Genomic DNA, 15,693 nt, shown 5'->3' with positions numbered 1-15,693 from the left:
AAAATTAGCCTTTTTGCATTTAAAATTTCCCAAGATGTAAGTGAACTTATATATTGGCTGGTTTTGAAATTTGGCATATTTTTTAATAGCGATAATAACGTCAAATGCAGTTTAAAGGTGCATCGTTCATTCTTTCAAATAATTTAACAAGTGCGTAAACCACATTTGACGTTATTATGGCTTCTAAAAATATGCCAAATTTCAAAACACGCCACTACATAAATTCATGTATATGTTGGAAGATTTTAAATAAAAAAACACTAAAATTTTGCAGGAATACCTAGAAATACATCTACTAATTTAAACTCGAAGCTGGACCTTTCGAATACGCACCGAGTGGACTACCTTTACACCACGAAGGCATGCAAAAAGCAGGGAGAAACTACCTTATACGATATTACAGAAAAAAATAATATTTATTGCTGTTTGAAACTTTTCAGATAGTGTGGTGTTGTGAGCAAATCACTTTCTAACTAGTAGATACTTACAAGTATCAAATCAAAGTTACATGTGCCCAATATTTACAAGCCTGAAAAAAGATAAGTCGTACATTGCGTTGTAACCCTAAAATAGAGCATAAAGAAATTATTTCCATAGATATCTCTTTTTCAATTAATATTCATAACTATTTAATTTTTTACTTAACATTTTTAAGATATACGTAAATTTATATATTGGTACGTTTTGAAATTCGGCATATTTTTTAAAAGCGATAATAACATCGAATGGAGTTTACCCACTTTGTTAAAATTATTTGAAAGGATGGAAGAAGAACTTTTTTTCCTTTTGTGCACGATGAAAGGGAAAGGAAAATAGGTTACCATAAAATTAAGCATTTCGCCAAGCGAATTTCATATTTACGATATTACAGGTTAATGGAGACAAATTTTACAAAATTTAATATTTAAGCATAATTTGAGTGATAAAATCGAGGTGTGAAAGCATAATCGATGGTTCATTCCAGAAAAATACGATTTTTATGTTAAAATACCTGTATTAGAACAATGCTATGTACAAATCTAATATACATCTTAATTCGCGCTGTCAAAACGTGAAAAAGGCAAATGAAATTTCGTCATTTGTTCCTATGGAATGAAAAATACAGAACTGTCTCCCCCTTTTTTGTCGTGCAGAGTTTACTATCTATTAGAAATTAAGTTTAATGTATAAGTGGTTTTTACTGTTTATTTTAAGCAACAACGTATTAAATGGATAAAAACACATGTAAAACTCTCAATATGCATTTAATAAAACTAATAACATAATCTTGTTAATGAATGAAAGAGGTGTTTTAATTTTTTTATTTTATTAATGTCAATCATGTTACTGACTTTCCTGCTGCTTTATTTGGGGGGGGGGGTTCTTTAGTCAAATCCTCCTTTAATTAACTTTAATTAAGTTGAAAAGTTTGCTACTCACAAATAGAAAATTTTATTTAGCACTTCTTGCCTTCTTTTTCTTTTTCGTTCGTTAATTACCAGCATGTTTTGTTTAATGCTTAGTAAGAATAAGTTTTTTAATCTGCAGGTATGTGTAAGTATAGGTTTTGCAATAAAATAAAAAGAAAGAATGTTTTATTATACCAGAACCACACAGCAGCAAAATATAAAATACGTTTTCTTTCGTTGTCTTTATTTGATATCTAATGCATTTTTAAAGCATCGGTACATGAAAGTTTTGATACGAAATTGCGATAGAATAAGCATTCCCTGCAAAAGAAATATTAATTTCTTAAGAATATAAGAGCTCAGTCCATAACTGTTCAACTAATTTGATAATCAATGACCTGGTTACTTTTTCTGATTCATTTACTATATCAGTGTTTCGGATGACTCTCTACCTAAACTCTCAAGCCTAATGACAATTAAAACTTGCAAGTATGTTCCAGTTGAAACATAATGACATTTAATGGAAATCTGTTACATAATGTTAATTTTTCTACTTTATTTATCGAGAAACTGAGGATTGAATTAAAAACATGTTGTGATTCGTTAGTACGGATGCGCACTTTTTTACATTTCGCCATAGATAAGCAAAAGACGTAATGTTTTTCTGTCCAAAAATTCGAGAGTTTTGAATGAATAAACACGAACTAAGGTATCCACAACATGGTTTTACTATTTTGACAATAACCTCTGCTTATGTGTGTGCATGCGTATCACAAATTTTATCTACGGTAACTCTTATATAAAACTTCCAAAAGCTTCTATTTCCAGCGTTTAATCTTTCTGCGCTCATAGAAAAAGTTGATAATATTTTGGATAAAATTAGACAACCAGATATGGTAAGTTATTGGAAATCCATAACACATTTTGATGGACAACCGAAGTGGGACTTTACCTGAAGTCCATTAAATGTTTAGTGAAAAGTTATTAAAATATAATCCAGAATATTTGAATTATATTTTAATTTCCAAAGCATTTGAATTTTAGTTTTTAAAAGTATTATATCAATAAAAACAGCATATCAGATTCTGGCGAAAATTAATAAAATGTATATGATACGTTACTGAAGCTCTGAACAGATTTTTGTGAAAAAATAAAAACGTTAAAAAACTTCTGAAGATGTTTAGTATTATGGTCAAAATCGCTTTACTATTTTATTTTGGCCAAATATTTATGAAACGGAAATAGATATCTCTGCTGTTAAGAATGTCGAAGAAAAAATATTGTTTCAAAAGTGAGTATTATATACAGAGAATAGAAAAGAGTAGATGATTGCACATATAAAAAAAATGTGCAGAAGGCCTCAAGAAAATCACTAAGACAGTAAGGTTTCTTTGAAACAATAAGTCATTAAGAAGAAAAAAAAATTAAAAAAAAATTATTTATTTTGCTTAAAATTTAGCCTTTTTATATTATGCTATTTGATCCTTGCGATTTAAAATTAATAAATCTGAACCTAATCAAAAATATAAATAATATTTCAGCAAATTAAATATAGACTGAGAAAATTACGTACAGCAACGGCACAGTGGTAAAATGATGGATAATTATTTGTATGCATATCATTCTAAATGAAATCATAGCTGATACTTCTTTTCCATTTACATATCTTTTCTGAACGCCCCTTCGAAAAACGTATTAATCGTGCTTTACCGTACTTTAAATTCTAATGCAGAAGGCAGTTTTCAAAAGCATTGTGACGAATACTTGGTCACAAAGTCTTCTTTTGAAAGAAATGCTTTTCAAATAAATGAAATCAGATTCCAAAAGAGAATGTTTATATGAATAACATATTTAAAGAACACAGTGCAAATGAATAAATAAAAATTTTTAAAATAGCCGTTTGAAGAACTATAACTGAATCACGCATCTCACATAATTAAAATAAAATTCTTAAAAAAATGTAAAAATAACAACTTTGATTGAAAAATGTAATATGAAATGAAAATATTTCCAAGAAAGAAGAAACAAAATATTTTTTCCGTACGTTCAGAATGGAAAGGAAATCGAAAAGGTTAATATAAACAGAGAAGATCGCGAAATGAGTTACTTTTGACGGGAAATGAAAAAGTGGGCCAAACTATATTCATGAATTACTCGATACAATGTCCTTTCAGATAAAGTACAATTTTCTGTCAAAATACGTATGTTGGAAAAACGTTGCATAGAAATCTAACACAGAGGTATATCCTAAGTTACACTTTCGAGACATGAAAAACACAAGTTGAATTTCGTCAATCGGCCTAGTAGAATGGAAGAATAAACCTGTCCTATTTTTAAATCGTTCTTGAGAAATTGCACAGTACTGATATCTGTAAGAACAATAACTATTCATTATAAGAGACTGTTACTATTACCAATAATTCTAACAGATAGTTTGAATGACGAAGAATGAATTCAGAATGACGAAGAATACTGTTTGTAAGTTTCCGCATTTTAATGAAGAATTTCTGAAATTGCCATTAAAATAGCTTTGGAGATTTGCATTTCCTGGAATCCTCTAATACTACATTGTAAATGCATAAAATGCATACTCATTTAGTGTGTATTAGTACCATGGAATTTTAACTTTTTTCACATTTCCCCTCGATTTCTGTGATTAATATATTGACAAAGTGCAAACTTCATCCACTATTAAAATTTCACATTTAAGCAAATATTTAAGACATAATTTTAACTTAAATTTCGTAGATAAATAGGAATAGAGTATCATGACTGCAGTACACCTAAAACGGAGCTCCATTTATATTGCACAGAGATATTATCTTTTATGAAGAGAGACTATTTTGTTACATAATTAATCTTAATGTCACCCGCTGCTTTATAATACATCAAAATTATGTTTTCTAACTCAACATTACTGCGCTGCATTTTCAGGTCTGTGAATATCATTATTACACTTTCTTTATACTTTGAAATGCATACAGCAATATAAATACATCAATATAATACATTGATATTACCATTTTCACATATCTATTTTTTATCATTAAATTATTTCACATTAGCAGAAAACATAGTCACATGGAATTCTATATATATATTTTTTTACATATGCAATTTTCAACTTAATCTTTCTTCATGATTCATATCTGATAATCACAAAATTTAAAATTTTATCCAATCATTACTAATTATCATCTATTTGATATCAGACATAATCACAAAATTCAAAATATTTAAACAATTATCAACAGTATTCATACTGTAATCACATGTGTAGTTATATTTTTAGGCATAAGCATAAAATGATTCTCTACCTGAAATCAAACAGTTAAAACTTAAATTCATTTTTTTTTGTCACGGCACCATTAATGTGCCTTTATTATTATAATCCTGGTCACGGCACCATAAATGTGGTGTTGCTGGCCGTGATCGTATAAAAGTAATTATACTAAGAGTATCAAATGCGAATTAATTCCGCGTAAATCGTTAATCTAAAAATTTAGTGGTTAGTACATTGCATGATTATTAATAATAAGAATCAAATGACTTACCCAATAAGGCATGCATGAGCCAGTATCTCTCTTTTAAATATACATTTATTAAATCACAAAAACACACATTTCTTGATTAACCTATATAAATCACAAAATACACTTTTCTTGATTAGCCTATATTCGATATGTTATAAGAAAAAAACACATTCATGAATGCCCTCCGGCATGTGCTACTCGTTAGTCCGACGGGACTGTCACAGCGTTCATTTTTACGGTACATTGCAATTCCTAATCTTGCTGCATCAAAGGCACATTACTTATCAGCATCTTGCAAGAAGCTTAATTAATATGCAGGGCACTTACTCGTGATAGAAGAGATCAAATTTCTAGCAGATAGGCTTGAAATTGGCGCACATGGTCGTCACTTCGAAACATCCAACTGTCAGGATTATACACGTTGAGTCACAGCACAGGAACAATTTTTACCTCGCAGCCTAATCAGTAAAGTTTACATGATTTCTTATATTCTTCGTACAAGAACATATTTTCTGCCTTTATTATTATAATCCTGGTCACGGCACCATAAATGTGGTGTTGCTGGCCGTGATCGTATAAAAGTAATTATACTAAGAGTATCAAATGCGAATTAATTCCGCGTAAATCGTTAATCTAAAAATTTAGTGGTTAGTACATTGCATGATTATTAATAATAAGAATCAAATGACTTACCCAATAAGGCATGCATGAATCAGTATCTCTCTTTTAAATATACATTTATTAAATCACAAAAACACACATTTCTTGATTAACCTATATAAATCACAAAATACACTTTTCTTGATTAGCCTATATTCGATATGTTATAAGAAAAAAACACATTCATGAATGCCCCGCGGCATGTGCTACTCGTTAGTCCGACGGGACTGTCACAGCGTTCATTTTTACGGTATATTGCAATTCCTAATCTTGCTGCATCAAAGGCACATCACTTATCAGCATCTTGCAAGAAGCTTAATTAATATGCAGTGCACTTACTCGTGATAGAAGAGATCAAATTTCTAGCAGATAGGCTTGAAATTGGCGCACATGGTCGTCACTTCGAAACATCCAACTGTCAGGATTATACACGTTGAGTCACAGCACAGGAACAATTTTTACCTCGCAGCCTAATCAGTAAAGTTTACCTGATTTCTTATATTTTTCGTACGAGAACATATTTTCTCCTCCATCCTTGAAAATGGACTTTAGATCGAGTACCGTGGACGATGGTGAGAGCTGTATGTGTGTGTGTGTGTGTGGCCCGAAGGCCCACACACTCGTTAATACGACGACAGGCAGAAAAAGGAAGACAAAACCAGTCCTTCCAGTTTTTATCTACTGCGATGCACGTGGCAGGGCGCGATAACAATTTAAGAATCGATACAGCCACCGTGTTCACTGTGAAAATTCTGTGTTCTCACAGGCGGCCATAGAAATACTGTGAGTCGATATTCCTCTCAAGATGCTGATGGTAGGGGAAGAGGATTGGCTCTCGGACAGCCATTGGTGTGTCCTTTCTCAAAATTAGAGAGGAACTGTAGAGTTAGCGCTGTGGGACTACACCTGTACAACAAATTTTCGAATTCTGATGTCCCGCCCACCTCTACCTGTAGGTCTGTGGCACATGATTCGATCTATTTCGGCATATTTACTTACTGTTATTCACAGACATTCTCGATTGAGTTATTCACTTACCGCAAGGCTATCTGGCTATGAAGGCTATCTGTCTCAATACTACTGCAGTATGAATTAGTATCCCTCTTGGAAATCATACACATATTTTAATTGATAATTTCATGAGAAAGTACTAATTTTATAGCAAATTAAAAATTAAGTTGTAGAATTATTATATATTTATTTAAGCAGTAAACTTGAAAAATCAGCAATGCGCTAGCCAGTATTCGAACTCCGCACTTTCTAATTTCTAGCAGAATCTGTTTGCAATTACAGGACAAAGGTAAGAAAGCAGAAATACCCTTACATTTTCCCTCACTTAGGGGGCGACTGAGGAGAAGGATCTCGATTCGCACATTGATGAATTATTGTCTACCTCATTTCTAGTGTGGCGCCATCTGCATAAAAATTAGATTAATTTTGGAGAAAGAGCCATACAAAATTAACGATGCTTTGGTCGGGATTCGAACTGTATTCCCACCAATTGTTTACCGGACGTAATTTCGATTACACTACGGAGGCATAGTGTAAGGAACAAGAAACTATCTTCTAACATCAACCTTTCATTTCTGGAATAATATAAAGAAAAGTATGACGTGTTTCTCGGAGGGAAAAAGTAATGTTTACATCTACCATAATAAGACGTCTCAGTAAGTGTTTAGAAATAGGATACTTCCTTCAACCTTGAAAGAATGCTAATCTAGTGTTATTCTTAAAAGATAGAAAATACAAACATACGCAATTTTCATATAGCTCGATATGCCTGCTTTCTGAAAGGTAATGTTTTGGAAAGAGTTTCGTTCGAAAGACTATTTTTTATCTTATTTGTAATAGTAGCTTAGTAAATACACAGTTCATCGTTACGCCAATGTTTGGTACTGTCAACGCTTTTAACAAGTTGCAGGACATTATGAACTTTAAAATAACTTAAACATCACATCTGTATTATCTCTTTGGATATGCAAGTCTTTTTCGGCCACTAGTTATCTGGTCTTTTGGCAAAAATTAATGCTTCAAGCTGCCTAATGAATATGTTTATACCAATTAAGAGTCATCTTAAAAGAAACAAACTATAATTTGAAACTGCGACAAATTCAATACAACAAAATCTGTCTTTACTATATACGGAAGTTCTAATTTTATGGAATATAATTATTCAGTGCAGTGAAAAGGTGAAATGAAAATGTATACCTTAATTCAGGGCTAATAAAACCCAAATGATCACTTTTCCCAAGAGAAATAAGATCCTACGCTATCCCAGTACGATTTCATGGAGAAGTTATCGCTTAAGAAACGACGGGACATTAAAATATATTGAATTCTTATTTGATTCCAATACGATGTGGATTCTCCACTTCATAGAAATCCGAGAATTCTCAAAGCCCTATATCTCAGGGCTACAGAAGATCTCTTCTTATAAGAATGCCCAATCTTCAGCATGGCTAAAGTATAGAACAAGTTACGCGGAATTTAGAGAAGAACCTTGCGACATAAACGCATATCTACAGCATTTCAACTCTGTCTACATCAGCATTTTGAGCACTATTAGCCAAATTACCAGCATTAGATATAAAAGGTCACTGTGAGTTCGTAATATACAGGTTATTTCATTATGAAGAACCAATCATCTTAGAAACATGTAATCATTAGAAGAAGAACTCATAGCTACTAAATATTTATACCACTCCTTTATGACTTGAGTTGATATAAGTCTTTTTGTAGTAATTAAGGTATAGAAATTTACGAAGACGGATCTATACACGTAGCCTTAGGCAACAACCCTTACTTTAAACATAAATCACATTATGGATGATGTGGCACGGACGTCACTGGTTGAATAGCTGTCATTGTTTGGAGGGTGGAATAGAGGTAAAAGGTCGCAATACTTCTCCAAAGTGCTACATTGTAAGCACCCTGTGCCGTTATGTCATTTGCTAATGCGTTCTCTAATTTTCCAAGTGCAACACTTACTTTGACGTCTTTCGTGATTGCACTAGGAAGAAGAGCACCCAGATCTGATTAGCGCAAGGCTGCCTTAACACAGTTAAACGCCACAACACTTAGAGGGACTCCAATAAGGCATAATTCCTCGGTCAATCCAATTTTTGTTTGTCTCCCTGGGTTAAATTTTTGGATAAATTAATCTTAATTTTAACGTCCGTGCTACATCATCCGTAATGTGATTTATGTTTAAAGTAAGGGTTGTTGCCTAAGGCTACGTGTATAGATCCGTCTCCGTAAATTTCTATACCTTGATTACTACAAAAAGACTTATATCAAATCAAATTACTACAAAAAGACTAAGCCTGACCAATTAGTCGCAAGCCAATGATGGAAGGCTGCGCATCCACCGAGAAAGCATAGAACACAGTTCGACATCGACCGTCCCCCAGAGCCAAACGCCCAAGGACCATCTTCGATATCAGAACCATGTAACGTCCCTATAGCAAAGGGGCAGACGAGACAATAAGTGACAACGAACTTAGAGAACAATCTTGCAACACAAAAGTGTATCTACAGTATTTCAGCATTTGCCGAGCATGAACCAAGCATCCTCCAAATTAACGGAGGTTCTAGTCATATGAAGAGTGATTACATACTCCCGTGGTTGGGACTGCCTAAGTGCAGATACTAGTCATGTTCTATGTTAGCCGCCCAGCCAGCCGGTATAGTGTATATTGACTCTGACTGCCTGACTGCCGTAACGATGGGCCTGTGTTCGAATACTGGAGAAAGCATGGCTGTAACTGTGTGTCCATTCGTAGAAGACAACGGTAGTCACCTATTAGGTGCTTCTGTAATAAAATTGCCACCACTTTCGGGTTTGGTAGTGACTTAAGGCTAATGCTATTTAAGAAAGCGCCCGGCCATTGTTAAAAAGCATATCATGTAATCATGTAGAAATTTTCTGGAAACATTCTTTACACCCCAGTATTAAAGAATCTTCAGAAAGGAAATAAATACTCAGATTCAATAGACGCTATCTGAACTAGATACATAACTCTTTGATGGGAAACAAATGATCTTAAATTTAATAAATGTAAAGTGTTAAAATTAAAAGAAAAGATGAAAGTTTTATTTTTATAGCATTCTGAACAGCAAGATTTAAGGGTGAAAATGTAGCGAGAGAAATAAGTGTTTCCACAAGACAAAAGAGAACACAGAAACAGAAGAAGAATTGCCTGGAAATATAGAGAACATAGTAATAAATCCTTCTAGAATTTGTTGATTCACGCAGAGTTCTTTTGTTTAATCTCGTGAGAGATAATATTTTGTTTCTCTTGCGTAGTGTTATAATTTGCTTCGCATGCCTGAAGTGATTTAATGCTCTTGTTTGCGCGAGAACGACAAAATATCCCATTTGATGCCATGATGGTCTTATTTTTATAAGAAAGTGTGACATGGTAAAATTAACTAAATATATCTTTTTAGCTAGAAAGCTTGTCTTGCAGTGGGCACTCATTAATTGTTAAATACATGTTTCTTTTTTAACTGTGTAACATAATTTTGGGTGTAGAAAGGATATTTAAACTACAAGCAAAAGCAACAATGTTTACACGTAAACTATGATATAGAGATTTTTGGCACTATGACTAGTCTAGGAAGAGCTTCAAGAGATATTTATTCTCACATGGTTATCCGCTTAGATTAACTTTTATTTAAAAACACGCCGCTTGGCTATAATCCAGTTCATGTTTTGATGCTTTACTGAGCAAGACTTTTAGGATTTGTTAATGAATTACTTTTGTGTTACAATTTACTGTTGATACTCCTTAGTAAATAACTGTTTTCCTCTTTCCAAATGCAGTCGTGTTTGTAAAGGAGCAAATATAATGATCATTTAAACAGACGCATTTAGTGCGTAGTCACGGAATGCAACAGCTAGAATTTGCCAGTCTTCTAATTCCCTAGGATACGTTTTAGTAATGTGTTTTGTTAACGAGCTAAGCAAACGGAGTAGTATTGCGCTTCTAAGCGAAATTTCAATCTTATTATTAGTAAAGATACTGAGCTGAAGAAGATGTGAACTTGCTAACAATTTTCCAATGTGGCTAATGCTAAAGCGCAACGTATTCTTGACTTAAAAATTAATTTAAGACTTTAAAATTTTCAGCGGTATTGATAGATCGTGGGATTTTTCGAAAATTTGCGATTTTTGCCAAATTTGTGTCATTTTATTAATTTTCTGCTATTCCATGAATTCTTTGTGCTATTTTTGCTACTTAAAATTTTGTAATGCTATCGTAAACTTTGTTTGTGTTAATGTAATGTGTGTGCTTAATAATGTAATAAATAATACTTAATAATGTAATTTACAATAAAATGTCATATATGTAATTAAAAAATAATGTAATAAATGTAATTTACAATATACTGTCATAATTTATTTATGCTTAAATAAAAGTGGGTAACTGGTGATCCGAGACCAAGTGCAGTTTTCAGCAATAGTTTACTAGTGTTTGCACCTGTTTCATTCATTTATTTAACGTTTGGTGATCTATAAATAGGATTCCAATGTCAAATTCTAGCTTCCATGTTATAAGTAACACGCATGTTCATTGTGTTTGTTTTATGGATTATTTTTATTCAAATGCTAGTTGATTAAGTTAAAATGCAAAATTTACAAAGTAATGGAATAAATACTATATATATATGCATTCTTTTCCTTATTAAAATTCTATGCAAACATAAATTTCTAAGGATAATTTTACTTATTTTAGTACATACGTCAGTGATTTTTCTCTTTCCGTTTTCTAAGTTAATTTCAGCTAAAGTAACCTATACAGCTTTAAAAAAAGAAAGAAGATTATATATGTTTCAAAAAGTTTTGATCTCTTTTGTGTAAAGGGAGATTTAAAAGTTTTTCTGCGAACTCATGAGACCACAGCTTGTATCGCATAATTAATAGATTCGCCCTCCAAATTTCCAAGATGATTAGGGACAGTTTCAGGACTGCACGTCATGTATTTGAAATCGTTCTCCTGATTATGATGCTGCTAAGAATTACACGATAGAAATAACTTAAAAATCAAAGCGGCACCGAATTCCTAAATAATAAAACCAGTTTCTAAACAAGGACCAAGAATCGAATTACGATCTTTAAGGTATCCGAACATGCTGAAAAAGGCCATTTGGCCAGTTTTCTTTTATACATTCTAATAATAACAGCAATATATATTAAATCATGATATTCATTAATTAATCTTTGTAAATAAATAAATTAAAAAAGTGCGTTTATAATTTATCTACTCTGAGTTTTTTATAAAAAGAAAATTCTCACAACGTATTGGAATACCTTAGCTTAGGAACTCTTGGAAACTGAATTTGTGATGACGTTAGAGATCATGTGAGCTCACGAACGTTATGTGGTATCTAATGTCACGGTATCTAAAGTCACGGTATCTAATGAAGTCAGAACATTAAGTGGTATCTAATGAAGTTAGAACATTAAGTGGTATCTAATGTCACGTGCTAAGTTTTGAGACGTCTCGGTTAGTCTCTGTTTACTTTAGTTGAAAAAATTGTAATAGCATTGATTTTCAGTAGACTTAAAATTTTAATTTTATCCTGTGTTATTCGTTAACGAGTCAAAATGGCACTCAAAGGGAAGTACTAAAAGGCGAATGGGTAAATTCCACTATATTTCAAGACTTCCAATCCGATGGTTCAACCTTCTAAATGGATGGTTAAGTAACAGCATCTGGATGAAGGATATCTGATGGGACCCTCTCGTAAAGCAGATTGTTTTTGACCAAACTCAGAGCTGAGTTACCTTGTTCTTAAAAATAATTATTATATTTTGAGCTACAGACAACAGCTAATTCTCTGAAGTTAATTGAGTTAATTTTGATAATTTTATAATTCTGATAATTTAATTTGACTACAGATAACAGTAGAGCATTTATATAAATTTCCTTATCATTAACCTGGGTTTACATATTCTATATATTTTTAGAAATATGTATGATAAGATGATGTCTCAGAAGCACTGAAAACATTTTACACATAGTGTATATAAATGTAGGAGAGAAATCCTGACGCCAACAATTTCAGAAGTGGGATTGCCGATGGCGATGTTGATGTAAATTTATTGTGATTAAACGCCATTGATGGTCTGATGCAAAAACGAAAAATGTAAATGTATTGTTATTTTTTTTACTCCGTTCTTAAGTTATTAAACGTATCGATGAAACGATTAAACGTATTTTCGAAAGCTACTAAACGCATCAATAATAAGTATTAAACGATTAAACGTATATAAAAAGGTAACTGTAAAGACGCCTTTTGGCAAGGGACGCAAAAGCGACCTAGTTGATGTTGAATATAACAATCTACCGCAGTCTACCGGAATAAACATTTCATCTTGCAGAAAGGAACTATTTTGTTTCGAAAATCAAAACTATCCGATAAAAAGTCTTGGTGCGGCATTTGTGATTTGAGACGGAAATTGGAGAAACGGTTCCACCAGACGCCGTTAAGATTACGATTAAAAAAATCATCACTAATAGTAAAAATTATGTAACTATTTGTAATGAACTATTTGTAAAAGAAGTCTTTGAAAGGATTATCGAGTAAAGACTTAAGAAAGATTAGGAAAACAAACACAATTAGAAATTGAAGAACGGGAAAATCAAAGACTATTAGAGTTTCAAGAACGCGAAAACGAATTCAGTTAGATGCTGAATTTCGAGAAAAACAAAGAAAGTTTGAATTACAAAAACTAAAACTTTTAAAGGAAAATAAATTAATGTCCGCAACGTAAAACGAGGAGCAATATAACCACACATGAAAACAAAAATTATCTCGATTTGAAAGTCTTAAGCAAAAATTCGACTTAAAGGGATGGAGACATATCTTCATTCCTAGTAATATTTGAACGCCAAGCCAAACGGGGGGGGGGGTTAAATGAAGAGGATTATATTTTTCATTTATTAGGACATTTACCTCTCGAGATCACACAACTGATCGCCAGAGAATCTGAACAGCAAGCTAATGAGTACGTATTTGTTAAGAATTTATTATTAAAACGTTTTAAGTAAGTTAAGTCCAGAAAAATTTCTCCAGAAATTTGTTAATTCATATTAGAGATTCAAAAACACATGGACGGATTTCGTTTTCAAAATTCGTAATTTCTTTAAAAGAATTAATTATAACAGATCAATTGAAGAGACGGGTTCCGAATTCTATGAGGGAACATTTTATTGATTTATGGCCTAAATATGTAAACGCGAACGAACTAGCTGGAAAATTAGACGCCTACGAAAACGTTCTATCAGGACTAAAAATAAACAATGAAAGTAAAAGCAGTTCTAAGTTATGGTCCTGGGATGATTCTAAAAACACTCTGAGAGTAGTGAATGTTAGTAACCCTAGATTCCAAAACCGAGACATGGTGAGAAACTATAAATATTGCGAAAAAGATAGTTCGCCTACACATAAATATAATGAAAAACAAAAACTATTTTATTCTTCTACTCGTAAATGTTTTTCATATAATCTCTTTGATCATATTTCAAATGATTGTCCCTCTCCCTGCAAAATCTGTGGATTAAAAGGCCGTTCAAAAAAATATTGCCCTAAGAATAAAAAAGAAGCTACATTAAAAGTTCACGGGCTTGATGACTCTTCCGTAGTAGCTGATATGTACTTGAGGAATGCTTTAGTTAACATTCCTCATATTACGTCTTCAGTGATTGACACTGGAGCTTCGCCATGTGTACTTAAAGAATCGGCTGCGAAAGGCTTCGGGATAAACATTTCATCTTGCAGAAAGGAACTATTTTGTTTCGAAAATCAAAACTATCCGATAAAAAGTCTTGGTGCGGCATTTGTGGATTTAAAAATTGATGACGTAGTGGCAAAAAAGAATACAGTATTAATTGTTCCAGATTCGGCTCAGCCAGTTGATTTATTGGTTGGACGAACGTTCTTGGATTTGCCACATATTGCACACTCTAGAGTCGGTAATACCTTGCATATCGGCTATGCAAAAGATTATCCATTTACTGGGTTAGATTTCATTGAAGAAAATTCGTGTGTTAAATTCTAAGCGGATGCAACAAAGAAAATAATAAATAACAGTGCACATTTTGTAAAGTTAAAAACTGAAAAAGTATTCTATCCTGCAACAAACTACGCGAAGTTGATTATGCTAACCAAAATTATGTTCGAAGCAAATGTACCAAAAAAAAAAAAAAAAAAAAAAAAAACAAGATTTACACTTTTGCAATGGTGATAAGACGTACGATTGGAATGTGAAATATGATCATCATTTTCATGTTAGAAGCAAAGCTGATTGTTCAAAACCCTTGCATAGAAAAATAAAAAAGCGAAAGCGATTTCCAAACCGAAATGAGCAAGTTGAAAGTGATGTGTCTTATATTCCTGAGAGAAATTTTGTAGCAAGAAGAGGCTACCGTTTGTATGAAATGCGCAAAAATGATTCAGATATGAAAGAAGAATACGAAAAAAAAGGTCTTCTAATAAAGCAGGTTTAAACTAGATGAATTGAAAAAATTACCGGAAAGGAAGTCTGAGGAATTTCCAAGTGAAAGAAGAATTAGGCAGCCAGAAGAATTTGTATATTCAGCTGAAACGATGAGTGAAGATAAGTCATCTTATTCGGAACCCAAGCACCGAGAAATAGAACATCAAATGCCAAGGAAAAGTCATATTATTCAAGCTGAGAGTAAAGAAAGTGTACTGAAAATTTTTACCTCATTAATGCTGAAAGAAGTAAAAGAGCGGGTGGCAAATAAGATGAAGAAGCACTACTACAAGAAAACAAAAAGCGTGGTAGACTGTATACAACAACAGCCCACGTAAGTCAGCTGAGGTCTTGGCATGCTAATAACCTAAATGAGTTGGATGTAGAGAAACCAGGTAACTCGGATATTAACTCCTGAAGCGACAGATAATGTGAACTTTTATTTTTTTTGTCCCGAACCTACAATGAAGTTTACTGGACAAACTTCGTTAAGATTTATTTTAGAACTTTTGTTATAGAACTTTTCACTTTTTCTAGAACTTTAAATTATGATTATACTGTACACAGAAATGTGAATTCTTATGGTATTGCCAACAATGTTTGTTAA

The sequence above is a fragment of the Stegodyphus dumicola genome, chromosome 3, assembly GCF_044657685.1.
Source record: "Stegodyphus dumicola isolate Sdum_Otavi_A_Nest chromosome 3, ASM4465768v1".
Taxonomy (NCBI): domain Eukaryota; kingdom Metazoa; phylum Arthropoda; class Arachnida; order Araneae; family Eresidae; genus Stegodyphus; species Stegodyphus dumicola.
The sequence above is the reverse complement of the archived record's forward strand: the minus strand, read 5'-3'. Positions refer to the sequence as shown.